General features: G+C 44.9%; 1 protein-coding gene across 3 annotated transcripts in view; it reads left to right on the forward strand.

Moving 5' to 3' along the window:
- The window catches only part of ezh2 (enhancer of zeste 2 polycomb repressive complex 2 subunit), a 124,475-nt gene that overhangs the window by 13,653 nt on the left and 95,943 nt on the right, over nucleotides 1-14,879 (forward strand). The gene's annotated exons all lie outside the window — the stretch shown is intronic.

Consider the following 14,879-nt stretch of genomic DNA (forward strand, 5'->3'; position numbering starts at 1 on the left):
AATCGTATGCTGTCCCCACCACTTGGGCTCAAAGGCATGCTTCTTTTTTCCATAATTTGGAATCATTACTGAGTCTCCCACCTGATATTCAAAGGGTCGTATTTTCTTGTCAAAGTACCTTTTAAGATGGCTTTTTGATTTCCCCAATTTGGTGGTCACAAATCGATTCATCTGATCGGTGTGATCTACCACTTGTTACAGCCACTTGGAACTACATGGTTTCATTGTCAGGGCACTCATCCCTGTTGGTTTTAGCTGGCCTGGCGTTCTCATGAGTCTTCCTGCCATGGCCTGATATGGAGAGACCCCTGTTGTTTTATGAGGTGTGGACCTCATGTTAACTCATTGAGTGGGGTGATCCGCGCACAATTTTATTTTAACATTAATTTGCATATCCTGTTCCCCCCCTTTTCGACCTCTCCGGATGTCTGGGGGTGGTGAGCAATATGTAATATGTGTTTTATTCCCAACATTGGTGGGTAAATATTTTACTGGTAAAGTGTGAACCTTGATCGCTGTCCAGTTGTACTGGTACTCCCCACCTACAAAACACATGATTTAAGTGTTTTGGCTGCTGTGATTTCGGTGTTGGAGTGGCAGGGGAATGCTTCGATTCATTTAGTGAATTGATCCACCACCATGGGGGCATGCTGAAAATTGCCTTGCGTCTGTGGAAGTGGCCCAATGATGTCTATCTGGAGGTGAGCCCATGGCCCTTGAGGTGGGGGCGTGCTTTGAAACAAGGCTTGGTTAGTGCATGTGAGAAGATTATACTGCAGGCATGATAGGCATCGTGCCCCATATTGGTTGATTGTTTCCCTCATGGAAAGCCACCAAGCTGTGGATGCTACCTTTATAGAAGGTTACCAGGGCTGAATAGTGCCTTGCTGTGGGGCAGGAGTGAAGGAGGGAGATCAGTTCCTGACCCACCTCTGGTGGAATGCACACCATCGAGCAGGCGTTTGGCTTTCTTTTGAACATCAGCAACTGCTCATCTGAGTCAGGGGCAGTGGCGAGTATGGTATTGGGAGCCAAGGCTGTCGGTTGAGGAAGGGGTCTGTCTTCCTCATGCCAGGTGCTTGCAACAGCATATGACCAGTATTGCTGCTGCAGGAATTTTAAATCTAGGTGATCTGTTGGAGAGGCCTTGCTAACAGCATTGCAGGGCTCAACAACTATATCTTCCATCTCCCCATCAATCACAGCTTCTTTGTCTGCTCTGGAATTTCCCTTGCTGTCCTTTTCTATGGGCTGCTACCTTTCCTATGAAGCAGGGCTGGGATTGCTGTTTAAGGTATGACAGAGCAGGTGTAACCAGGGCCCATGGACCAGGCTGTTGCCGTCTATTGTACGATAGTCATTTTTGTGGCATAGGGACAAGGAGAGCATGGTGTTTATACCATAGGCACTATCTGACCAAACATTCACGGGTCTATCTGAGGTTTCCTTCACAGTGGTTAGAAGTGTGGCGATTTCTGCATATTGCATCTTCGCTGGATGGTTCTTTCTGGCAATACCATAGCATATCCGGTGTGGGAGATCCCTCAATGTGATACGAGGACCCATCGATGTAGACATCTGGGGCACTCTGTATGGGCTCTTCACAGGATGGGTCTGTTGATCAGGGGTAACTCCCTCCATAGATCAAAAATTGTGGCAGCAATATGGTGGGTTTGGAAATGGTATCAATGTCTCTCTCCATAAGTTCCAATGTCCATTTGCTGTGGCGCTGCGAGGAAAATGGCGAATCTCCAGGTTTCATCAGTAGTTTGAGGTGTGTGCATGATTGTAGCCTGTAACCTAGTAATAAAAGTAAAGTGATGTACCGGCTAGAAGACGGCCAGTAGGTGGTGCTCTCATGCGATATACATTTTTCCTGCCCCCTGCAGGATTCAAGATGCATATGCAATTGGCTGTAGTCGATCAGCTTGCGTTTTGCAGTGAGGCTTTGTTCTGTGGCCCCGACCTCTAAATGAAAGGTCTGCATGGGATTGGGAGTGATCAGACATGCAGCCTGTATCACTGCAGTTTTTAATTTAGCCTGCACTGGGTGTGAGCACCGGGCGTGCGTCATCACTCTGCCGTTTTGTCAAATCGTACAGGGGCTTTGCGCACACTGCAAAGCCTGGGATAAAGTTCCATTGGGACCCCACCAGACCCAAGAATGATCGTAGGGTTATCTTGGAAGTGGGTAATGGCAGTCGTTGTATTATCTCCACCATGTGAGAGTTGGGGGACGATCATTCTGGAGAAATGGACACTCCTAGAAAGGTAACCCATTCTTTTACTAATTGAGCCTTACGGGGATTCACCTTTGTCTCGCCTGAGCCAATAATGTCAACAGTTCGTGCAAAAAGGACAGATGCTCCCCCATGCTGTCGGTTGCCAGCAGGAGGTCGTCTACATACTGCAGCAAGCCGGTAGGGCAGGAAAAGTCTTTTAAACATAGAAAATAGGTGCAGGAGTAGGCCATTCGGCCCTTTGAGCCTGCACCATCATTCAATAAGATCATGCCTGATCATTCACCTCAGTACCCCTTTCCTGCTTTCTCTCCATACCCCTTGATCCCTTTTGCTGTCAGGGCCATATCTAACACCCTCTTGAATATATCTAACGAACTGTCATCAACAACTCTGAGGTAGAGAATTCCAGAGGTTAACAACTCTTCATTTCAGTCCTAAATGGCTTACCCCTTATCCTTAGACTGTGACCCTTGGTTCTGGACTCCCCCAACATTGGGAACATTCTTCCTGCATCTAACCTGTCCAGTCCTGTCAAAAATTTATATGTTTCTATGAGATCCCCTCTCATCCTTCTAAACGCCAGTGAATACAGGCCCAGTCGATTCAGTCTCTCCTCATATCTTAGTCCTGCCATCCCAGGAATCAGTCTGGTGAGCCTTCGCTGCTCCCCCTCAATAGCAAGAACGTCCTTCATCAGATTAAGAGACCAAAACTGAACACACTATTCCAGGTGAGTCCTCACCAAGGCCACAAACAGCTGCAGCAAGACCTCCCTGCTCCAATACTCAAATCCCCTAACTATGAATGCCAACATGCCATTTGCCGCCTTCACCACCTGCTGTACCTGCATGCCAACTTTCAATGTCTGATGTATCATGACACTCAGGTCTCGTTACACCTCCCCATTTCCTAATCTGCCATTCAGATAATATTCTGCCTTCATGTTTTTGCCACCAAAGTGGATAACCTCGCATTTATCCACATTATACTGCATCTGCCATGCATTTGCCCACTCACCTAACCTGTCCAAGTCACCCTGCAGCCTCTTAACATCCTCCTCACAGCTCACACCGCCACCCAGCTTAGTGTCGTCTGCAAACTTGGAGATATTACACTCAATTCCTTCATCCAAATCATTGATGTATATTGTAAATAGCTGGGGTCCCAGCACTGAGTCCTGCGCAACCCCACTAGTCACTGCCTGCCATTTTGAGAAGGACCCGTTTATCCCTACTCTCTGCTTCCTGTCTGCCAACCAGTTTTCTATCCACGTCAATACATTACCCCATGTGCTTTAATTTTGCATACTCTAATCTCTTGTGTGGGACCTTATCAAAAGCCTTTTGAAAGTCCAAATACACCACATCCACTGGTTCTCCCTTGTCCACTCTACTAGTTACATCCTCAAAAAATTCTAGAAGATTTGTCAAGCATGATTTCCTTTTATAAATCCATGCTGACTTGGACCGATCTTGTCACTGCTTTCCAAATGCGCTGCTATTTCATCCTTAATAATTGATTCCAACATTTTCCCCACTACTGATGTCAGGCTAACCGGTCTATAATTCCTTGTTTTCTCTCTCTCCCTCCTTTTTTAAAAAGTGGTGTTACATTAACTACCCTCCAGTCCATAGGAACTGATCCAGAGTTGATAGATTGTTGGAAAATGATCACCAATGCATCCACTATTTCTAGGGCCACTTCCTTAAGTACTCTGGGATGCAGACTATCCAGCCTTGGGATTTATTGGCCTTCAATCCCATCAATTTCCCTAACACAATTTCCTGACTAATAAGGATTTCCTTCAGTTCCCCCTTCTCGCTAGACCTTCGGTCCCCTAGTATTTCCAGAAAGTTATATGTGTCATCCTTTGTGAAGACAGAGCCAAAGTATTTGTTCAATTGGTCTGCCATTTCTTTGTGCCCCATTATAAATTCACCTGATTCTGACTGCAAGCGACCTACGTTTGTCTTCACTAATCTTTTTATCTTCACATATGTATAGAAGCTTTTGCAGTCAGTTTCTATGTTCCCTGCAAGCTTACACTCATACTCTAGTTTCCCCCTCCTAATTAAACCCTTTGCCTTCCTCTGCTGAATTCTAAATTTCTCCCAGTCCTCAGGTTTGCTGCTTTTTCTGGCCAATTTATATGTCTCTTCCTTGGATTTAACACTATCCCTAATTTCCCTTGTTAGTCAAGGTTGAGCCACCTTCCCCGTTTTGTTTGTACTCATGTACAATTGCTGAAGTTCATCCATGTGATCTTTAAATATTTGCCATTGCCTATCCACCGTCAACCCTTTAAGTATCATTTGCCAGTCTATTCTAGCCAATTCACATCTCATACCATTACAGCCATTCTTTTGTGAAAAATCGCCAGGGCATTGCGAAACCCGAGGCAGGCATGTCCAGGTATAGCTCTGGTCCTCGATTGTGAACGTGAATTTGTATTGGCCTTCCCATTTAACAGGGATACTCCAGAATCCATTGGCGATGTCGAGGGTCGAGAAGTACTTGGAAACAGCAGGAATTTGAGAGAATATGGTGGGAGTTTCTCTCACTACCGGTGAGCAGGCTGGTGTTACAGAATTTAACTTTCTGTAATCAATAGTCGCCAGCTGCTATCAGGCTTTTTAACCGGCCATGTGGGTGAATTGGTCATGAAAGTGCCTGTCCTAACACCACCCTGCTCCACTAGGGATTTTATGGTGTCTCGGATGTAAGGGTGACTCTCCCTTGGGATGGGGTACTGTTTAGTGAATGAGTGGGGAGGCCACTTAATAGACTCTTCGCCTACCATTTTTCCAGTTATGCTTGCATGTGGCGAACACCACTAGGTGTTCCTGAATTACTTTTGCCACAGCTTCATTTTCGCTTCCCAGAGAGTCATACGCAGATGGCATTTTAATAGCAAAAACCAAGTGAGCATCTGAAATTTCTATCACTCTTGCATTATCTCTTAATCCCATCATATCTCAATCCCATCCAAACACAATCGCGATTGTAATCTATTCCTGCGCTATACTGATCCAACACATCAGTCCCTACAATTCCCCTTCCGTCGGGGGTGGTCATCAGCATTGGTGCTGGGACATAGAAACATAGAAAATAGGTGCAGGAGTAGGCCATTCGGCCCTTCCAGCCTGCACCGCCATTCAATGAGTTCATGGCTGAACATGCAACTTCAGTACCCCATTCCTGCTTTCTCACCATACCCCTTGATCCCCCTAGTAGTAAGGACTTCATCTAACTCCTTTTTGAATATATTTAGTGAATTGGCCTCAACAACTTTCTGTGGTAGAGAATTCCACAGGTTCACCACTCTGGGTGAAGAAATTCCTCCTCATCTCGGTCCTAAATGGCTTACCCCTTATCCTTAGACTGTGTCCCCTGGTTCTGGACTTCCCCAACATTGGGAACATTCTTCCTGCATCTAACCTGTCTAACCCCGTCAGAATTTTAAACGTTTCTATGAGGTCCCCTCTCATTCTTCTGAACTCCAGTGAATACAAGCCCAGTTGATCCATGCTGACTTGGACCTATCATATCACCTCTTTCCAAATGCACTGCTATGACATCCTTAATAATTGATTCCATCATTTTACCCACTACCGATGTCAGGCTGACCGGTCTATAATTCCGTGTTATCTCTCTCCCTCCTTTTTTAAAAAGTGGGGTTACATTGGCTACCCTCCACTCCATAGGAACTGATCCAGAGTCAATGGAATGTTGGAAAATGACTGTCAATGCATCCACTATTTCTAAGGCCACCTCCTTAAGTACTCTGGGATGCAGTCCATCAGGCCCTGGGGATTTATCGGCCTTCAATCCCATCAATTTCCCCAACACAATTTCCCGACTAATAAGGATTTCCCTCAGTTCCTCCTCCTTACTAGATCCTCCGACCCCTTTTATATCCGGAAGGTTGTTTGTGTCCTCCTCAGTGAATACCAAACCAAAGTACTTGTTCAATTGGTCCGCCATTTCTTTGTTCCCCGTTATGATTTCCCCTGATTCTGACTGCAGGGGACCTACGTTTGTCTTTACTAACCTTTTTCTCTTTACATATCTATAAAAACTTTTGCAATCCGTCTTAATGTTCCCTGCAAGCTTCTTCTCGTACTCCATTTTCCCTGCCCTAATCAAACCCTTTGTCCTCCTCTGCTGAGTTCTAAATTTCTCCCAGTCCCCGGGTTCGCTGCTATTTCTGGCCAATTTGTATGCCACTTCCTTGGCTTTAATACTATCCCTGATTTCCCTTGATAGCCATGGTTGAGCCACCTTCCCTTTTTTATATTTACACCAGACAGGAATGTACAATTATTGTAGTTCATCCATGCGGTCTCTAAATGTCTGCCATTGCCCATCCACAGTCAACCCCTTAAGTATCATTCGCCAATCTATCCTAGCCAATTTACGCCTCATACCTTCAAAGTTACCCTTCTTTAAGTTCTGGACCATGGTCTCTGAATTAACTGTTTCATTCTCCATCCTAATGCAGAATTCCACCATATTATGGTCACTCTTCCCCAAGGGGCCTCGCACAACGAGATTGCTAATTACTCCTCTCTCATTACACAACACCCAGTCTAAGATGGCCTCCCCCCTAGTTGGTTCCTCAACATATTGGTCTAGAAAACCATCCCTTATGCACTCCAGGAAATCCTCCTCCACCGTATTGCTTCCAGTTTGGTTAACCCAATCTATGTGCATATTAAAGTCACCCATTATAACTGCTGCACCTTTGTTGCACGCACCCCTAATTTCATGTTTGATGCCCTCCCCAACATCACTGCTACTGTTTGGAGGTCTGTACACAACTCCCACTAACGTTTTTTGCCCTTTGGTATTCTGCAGCTCTACCCATATAGATTCCACATCATCCAAGCTAATGTCCTTCCGAACTATTGCCTTAATTTCCTCCTTAACCAGCAATGCTACCCCACCTCCTTTTCCTTTTATTCTATCTTTCCTGAATACCCCTGGATGTTGAGTTCCCAGCCCTGATCATCCTGGAGCCACGTCTCCGTAATCCCAATCACATCATATTTGTTAACATCTATTTGCACAGTTAATTCATCCACCTTATTGCGGATACTCCTTGCATTAAGACGCAAAGCCTTCAGGCTTGTTTTTTTAACACCCTTTGTCCTTTTAGAATTTTGCTGTACAATGGCCCTTTTTGTTCTTTGCCTTGGGTTTCCCTGCCTCCACTTTTCCTCATCTCCTTTCTGTCTTTTGCTTTTGCCTCCTTTTTGTTTCCCTCTGTCTCCCTGCATTGGTTCCCATCCCCCTGCCATATTAGTTTAAATCCTCCCCAACAGCACTAGCAAACACTCCCCCTAGGACATTGGTTCCGGTCCTGCCCAGGTGCAGACCGTCCGGTTTGTACTGGTCCCACCTCCCCCCAGAACCAGTTCAAATGACCCAGGAATTTGAATCCCTCCCTGCTGCACCACTGCTCAAGCCACGTATTCATCTGCGCTATCCTACGATTCCTACTCTGACTATCACGTGGCACTGGTAGCAATCCCGAGATTACTACTTTTGAGGTCCTACTTTTTAATTTAGCTCCTAGCTCCTTAAATTCGTTTCGTAGGACCTCATCCCTTTTTTTTAACCTGTGTCGTTGGTACCAATGTGCACCACAACAACAGGCTGATCTCCCTCCCTTTTTAGAATGTCTTGCACCCGCTCCGAGACATCCTTGACCCTTGCACCAGGGAGGCAACATGCCATCCTGGAGTCTCGGTTGCGGCCGCAGAAACGCCTATCTATTTCCCTTACAATTGAATCCCCTATCACTATCGCTCTCCCACTCTTTTTCCTGCCCTCCTGTGCAACAGAGCCAGCCACGGTGCCATGAACTTGGCTGCTGCTGCCCTCCCCTGATGAGTCATGCCCCTCAACAGTACCCAAAGCAGTGTATCTGTTTTACAGGGGGATGACCACAGGGGACTCCTGCACTACCTTCCTTGCACTGCTCTTCCTGTTGGTCTTCCATTCCCTATCTGGCTGTGGACCATTTCCCTGCGGTACGACCAACTCGCTGCACGTGATACTCACGTCATTCTCAGCATCATGGATGCTCCAGAGTGAATCCACCCTCAGCTCCAACTCCGCAACGCGGACCGTCAGGAGCTGGAGGTGGATACACTTCCTGCACACATAGTCGTCAGGGACACTGGAGTCATCCCTGAGTTCCCACATGGTACAGGAGGAGCATAACACCCGACCGAGCTCTCCTGCCATGACTTAACCATTAGATACACTTAAATTGGCAACAACAATGTTAACAGTTACTCACTGATATAGAAGACCTTATAGGTGAGGCCTCCCAACTGAAGTTCAGTGGCCTTCCCTGTATATATGCGGTGGTTGTATCACCATTAAACTCTAAGGGTCATGCGACCCTTGCCCGCCGCTGCATGGCGTTCAGGGTATGGGATGTGGATGATGGTAACGGCTGAGCCAGTATCGATAAGCATAATCTGCTGCCGGCCCCCTTTTAAGACCAGGACTACTGGTCTCCCGTTACCATCACATCGGAGCCCCACTTCCGACCAATCTTTGGGTTATCAACTGGCCCAATCGTTGATCCATCCCAGAGGGCTTGGATTTGTTTCGCGTGAGGTATCTATGCATTGTAGCATGGTCCGATGTCTGTCTGGATCTGCTGCAGTTCTTTGCTAGGTGGCCTACCTTGTTATAATTAAAGCACTGTCCCTGAAAGGGGTAACACCTAGATGCTCCACCATTGACACTGGTTTATTTGCAGTGGTTGGTGACTTCACCTTTAACTGGTCTTTTACCACCTCCCAGGCTATTTGAGCATTGGTCTCTATCTGTCCACTAATTGGTGGGCCCCATGGCTATCCCCAGCGTGGTTTTAGCTAAAGAGTGGAGTTAGGTCAGGAACATCGATTTAAATTGTTCCTGATTCTTTCCTACTGCAGCATTTACGGGTGCCTGGTTCTGGGTGCGTTCATAGATATCGATTACTGAAGGCTCTAGGGGTCTCTTGGGCGCTGCTTGGTCTGATTAAGCAGAGCCACTAAGTTTAAGTTTTGGATCCCTAAATGGTTTAGGATCTCGGTCATGAGTGCATCGGCCGCTGTGTCAGGCTGGAAGACTGCGTCTGGCAGATTATGTTTTAGGGAAGTGGAACAGGCCAAGAGGAGAACTCTTGTTAAGTGTTTCTCTTCTAACTTGAGATGACTTCTCTTGAAATTTGCCCATCTCCTGTTAACTCTCTGGATCGTCCCCAGCATTAATGGGCCCCAACTCGTGGCTACCCGCTGTGGCGTCAGCATCAGATATGGGCCATGAGTCGGTATGGTTACTGGTGGTGACCATGCGCATTGCATCGTAAAGAAGTGGTTACTACTGCTACAGTTGGCTCTTGTGTCTCCAAGGTATCCCATCCTTCAGCACCCTCTGGGGATTATACTGACTGCCTTCTTCTTCCCCATCTTGTCTCCCCCTCGTCCCCTTCTGTTGTCTCTGTTATGGCTCCCTGTGTTACTGTGGATACCATGGCCTGCTGCTCCCCAAACTTACTTACTTTTTAGCCTTGCTATTTCTAGTTGGCACTGGGAGTGCTCTGCCTCCCTTCGTGGCTTCTTAATTACTTCCCTTAATGCCCCCCCTAGCATCTTTTACCTCTTGCCGGAGCCCCATATTTTCCAATTTATATTTTTTAACTCTTAATTTGTTTTCATTCGCTTCAATGACGGCTGCTGTGGCATTTAAATTTGAAAGGCTTTGTTGCTGTAGCAACGAAGCTGCCTGTTCGGCCCCTCTTTCTAATTGCCCAATACTGTGGTTTAATAGATCAATTTCTTGTCTCGAATGCTGTATTTCTCTCTCCTTTAACTGCCGAATAAGTTGAAGGCTTTCTTCCTTTTGTTCTTTTAATACTTTGAATCTCTTTTTGTTTAGTCGAACCTCTCTTCCTTGCGATTCTTTTAAATCTTGTATCTCTTTCCTTAAATTTTGAATCTCTTGCATTCTGCCTCATTAATTTCTCATCTCTCTGAGCGCAGTAATGTACGATGTATGCTAAGCGACCGTTTGCCCGTTTTGGCCTTCGCTCTTCTTGATTTACTTTCTCCTGGATAAATGCCACGAACTCCCCAAAGGACACATGTTGGCCTTTGGGATGCCTCACGCACGCACACACTCGAGTCAGGATGTCCTCCCTTTCTACCATGGTTATCTGCCTGATCCCAACCAAGTTCATCTCTGCCTGTGTCTGTAACTCTTGTATGTCCTTTATAGATACCTTTTCGTATACTTTCTCCTCATCGACTGCCTGTATATGTTTTGCTGACTTTCTGTACACGAGCGATCCCTTCATCCTGTGTCTTTTGAATTTAACTACTGGTGTGTCCCCACTTAAACAGTTCCAACTATCGAGATGACTGCTCCTTAAAACGCAAGTCTCCCGATCCGTTTAAAAGTTTATAGTTCAAACTTCGCAGCACAGTTAGAATCGCAATTCCCGAGATTTGCAGTAGTTCAAAAGCTGTCTCGCCAGATCCTGGACGAGCCCCCAATTTTGTAAGATTTCTAAATCTCTGGCATTAAGTTGACAGCAAGACCAATTTTTAAAAAACAATTTGGAATAGCTTATTAAACACACACACATGCACATCCATCAGATAAACAGCAGTCCTCAGCTATCCTGCAGTTCTACTTAGTTACAACAGATACAATGATGTTACAAAAAAGGTATACTTCACTTCCCTCTGGCAAAGCACACGGCCTGCTTCTTTGTCTGTAGAGGCAGGTCCTGCTTTTGCCATGTGCTAAGGAGAAGAGGGAGAGATTTTTGGCTTGGATTTTTATACTTCTTAAGGCCATAGTTTCTAAGAGAGCCTCAGGATTGGGTCTTGGTTTCAGGGCCGTTCCTGATTGGCTTCTCCTCATACGTGTGTCTGTCTGGAGGGCCGGTGCCATTCCTTGATTAGGTTAATGGCTTTCCAATGAACATCTTTTCTAGTTTAGTGAGTTTCAAAGCCATGCTTCCTTTGTAACTTGAGCTTTGCCCAGCCAGGAGACATCAACTTGGGGAAGGTATCCATTTTGTCTCTTCAAACTTGTCTGTTCGTATAATCTACACTTAACATTTATATACAGAATCAATTTTATCATTACTAAACACTTTTATTCTTGCAGCTTTGCTAAGAGAGGCAGTGTGTAACTGGGCCAGAGTACATGAGGGAAGATGTGACCGTGCTTTGCTGAGATGAACTTGGTTGGGATCAGGCAGATCACCATGGTAGAAAGGGATGACATCCTGACTCGTGTGTGCGTGCGTGTGTGAGGCATATTAATCCAACCTTTATCCAGTTGCCACTTCATGTATATTTATTATTGAAGTGGAATGGCAGGTTTGACTGAGCTGAGATATGGGCCCCAAGTTTCCACATGATTTGCTCCTGATTTTTAAGAGCAACTGGTGTAGAATGGAGTATCTTAGAAATCGGAATTCTCCACATTTAGTTTTCTGCAGTTCTAGTCAGGTAGAACAGTTTCACTTTGGAACTGAATTTTTTTTTCAAAAGGGGGCATGTCCGGCCACTGACGCCTGATTTGAAAGTTTCCACGGTGAAAACGTGCTCCAAACTAACTTAGAATGGAGCAAGTGAAGATTTTTGTAGGCTTGAGAAAACCTTGTCTACACATTAAAAAATCAGGCGCAGGTTACAAATTAGGCGTCGGGAACAAGGTGGGGGTGGGGGGGGAAGGGAAGTCATTAAATTCTACAATAAATCCTTAGTTATACTTATACAAATATTATACAAATAAATCCAACCTGAATAAAAATTTATAAGCAAAGAAAAGATGAAATAGACCATCTTCCTACCTGTGTGAAAATGCTTCAGGCAGGCATTTCAGTCAACGGTGTGGCGTCAGTCCCGACGACGGGAGGGGCAGGCAGGCAGCAAGCAGCCTTCCACTTGAGCTGCAGGCATTTCAGTCAGCTCAGTGGTGTGGCGTCGGTCCCGACGACGGGAGGGGCAGGCAGGCAGGCAGCCGTTCCCGACGGCAGGGGGGAGGGGAGGCAGGGAGAAGGCTGCAGGAAACCTCATTACTTGAGGCAGCCGCTTTCCGTCGGGCCTGACCGACGGCAGGGGGAGAAAGCTGCAAGAAGCCTCAGTGCTGATCATGGAAGGGCAATGTGGTTTTATTAAAAAATGTTAAAAATTGAACAGCTACAAAGAATTTGAATAGTCTCAAACAAGTGCATGTGTCCCGTTTATCACAGTCTATCTTTAATTACAGAATGCACTCCCTCATCCTCACACACAGAAATATCAAGAAAATTAAAATACAAGCCTTTGCAAGGGTTCAATAAACAAATTTTCACTTTTTCTGCAGCACTTTTTAAAATGGCCGAGTGCCAATGTTTCCTTCACACTGCGCGAACGCTCCAACGCGCACGCGCAGGGTTGCCGGCACGAAAAAAACTCATTTAAATTGTACCCGCCCCCTCCTACTTACAAAATCGGCGCAAGTGGTAGGCTCCGCCCCCTGGGCGCCGCGCCAAGCAGACATCGAGCTGCAAAGCGCTCGAGAATAAAGCGTTTTTTTTTCAGGTGCCGTTTTCGGCGCGAAAAACAGGCGCCCAGCTCGGAGGGGTGCCTGTTTTGCCGCGTGTGGAAACTTGGGGCCATGGTGTCCAGATCTGACAAGCGGAAAAGCCTACTAGGATAGCAATTACATTGCCTCTAGGTATATGATCAGTTTCTCCACTGCCACTGGATCAGAAGAGCAGTAAACAATTTTAAAAGACTGTCTCAGTTGGCTGACTTGTAGTGTTAAATCATTCAGGACTGTTTTTTGATTTGCATTTTTTTTCTTTTTGCACAAGACAAATAAGACTGGTCAGAAGGGCATTGATGTGACGGATAACAGTGCAAGTATTGAGATTGGAAATGAGGAAAAGGTTAAGGAGATTGGCTCTGTCAAATTAGTTTGAGGTTATTCAGGACAGTAACTGGCTGCATCATTACTGGCTTGATTAATAGAACACAGAAGCAGAAGCATCGCTAATAGTGAGCATAAAAGTCACCAAAGAATAGCAAGTTAATAGCGGGGAAGTTGAGAGTTGATTTTCTTTTATATTATTTTTTGTTGTAGAGAATTAGCAAGGTTAGGGGAGTGATAATAGGGTGAGGTTTTTAGCCACAAGGTGGTGGAACAACTCCAGCGGATCGAAGAAGATCTTGTATTTTATTTTTACTGGTTTTTTTTAAGCTATCTGTAACTTAAAAAAAAAGTAAAATAAAGTAGATCTTCTGTGACTTTCTCTTGGCCTGGGGCCCAGGATGTGATTTCTTCTGATTTGACGAGTATTCTTCCTTACGGTTAGGTTGACTAATGGATTCTCATCAAAAATTCCAATGTAAAGAAAAATGCGCAAACTTTATTTGCAGTTGACACAATTGGAAAAGTATATTTTCATCCTGGTGGATTTCTACAGTTGTCTGTGAGACAGAGGTGGCTGTAGCTATTTTTAGTCACGGGGAGCCAACTTTAGGCTGAAAAAATATTAAAAATTGAAGCTGAATAATGTATCCAAATCTGAATAAAATTCCAGTCAATTCTGTGAGATCATATTGACAGGAGAAATTGTGTGGGAAGCTGAATTTGGAGAAATAATTTAGAATACAAATAAAAGCTAAAGGTGTGAAATTCAATAAATTGTGAGAAAAAAATGAATAAAATTCATAAAGATTAAGAGAAATCTTTAATTTCTGAACTGGAAGGCTGTCACAAACTGGTCGTTCAGCAGACAGCCCACTGAAGGACACTTTTTTTTGCTTTTTTTCAGATTTGTTTTTCCTTTCAGGGAGCTTTTCTTAATGTCTTTCCTTTCTCATTCAGCATTTATTCTTTTAATCTATAATTCATTTGTGGTCACATATTTGGGTAATTGCCTATCCAGGCAGTATAATTAACAGTATTGACATTGGTTTCTCTTCCCGCCACACTCAAATGGCAGATCTTGCACTGATATGAAAAGTAACTTGACAAAAGCAAAACGCCTCTAAGTTTTAAAGTTTGTTGCGGCACTTGAGTTAATACTGTAGATTTTTTATAATATAATCACCAAGTGCACCCCAGGTTGTGGATTTTGTTGTCTGACCTGACGTGAAAGGCAAAAAAAAAATTAAATGCTGTTTAAGTTTAGATTTTTTTTAAAAAGACTAAAACACTTTGGTCCTATATATTTGTATGGTATGAATTTAAATGCGTTGTTTTTGTTGTTAAACAATTCAATGGTGGCACAGCTACTGTGAGTTGCAGTCGCAGGAGGAAAGCTCCTAGGGACAAGAAGGGATGTCAGTGGGTGGGGGGGATGCGGGTGGTCTGAAGTGTCAAAGTAGAATGTGGAGTGGGGTTCCAAGCCTGATCACCCTAATAACTAGAATGTGAGATGACGACAATGACACTTTAGCAGTTAGCAAAGCATGTGTTGGGTAGACTTGAGGCCGCCAAAGAAAACAAACAGGACTGTTGGGTTGATGGCCACAAATTGGGTGGGATAGATGGCTTCAAAGGAGACCGAGGTGCCCCTTTTATGGTTGAAAAAGCACGTTTTAAATGCCTGATTTTGGGGCAAAA

The sequence above is a fragment of the Pristiophorus japonicus genome, chromosome 5 (assembly GCF_044704955.1).
Source record: "Pristiophorus japonicus isolate sPriJap1 chromosome 5, sPriJap1.hap1, whole genome shotgun sequence".
Taxonomy (NCBI): Eukaryota; Metazoa; Chordata; class Chondrichthyes; family Pristiophoridae; genus Pristiophorus; species Pristiophorus japonicus.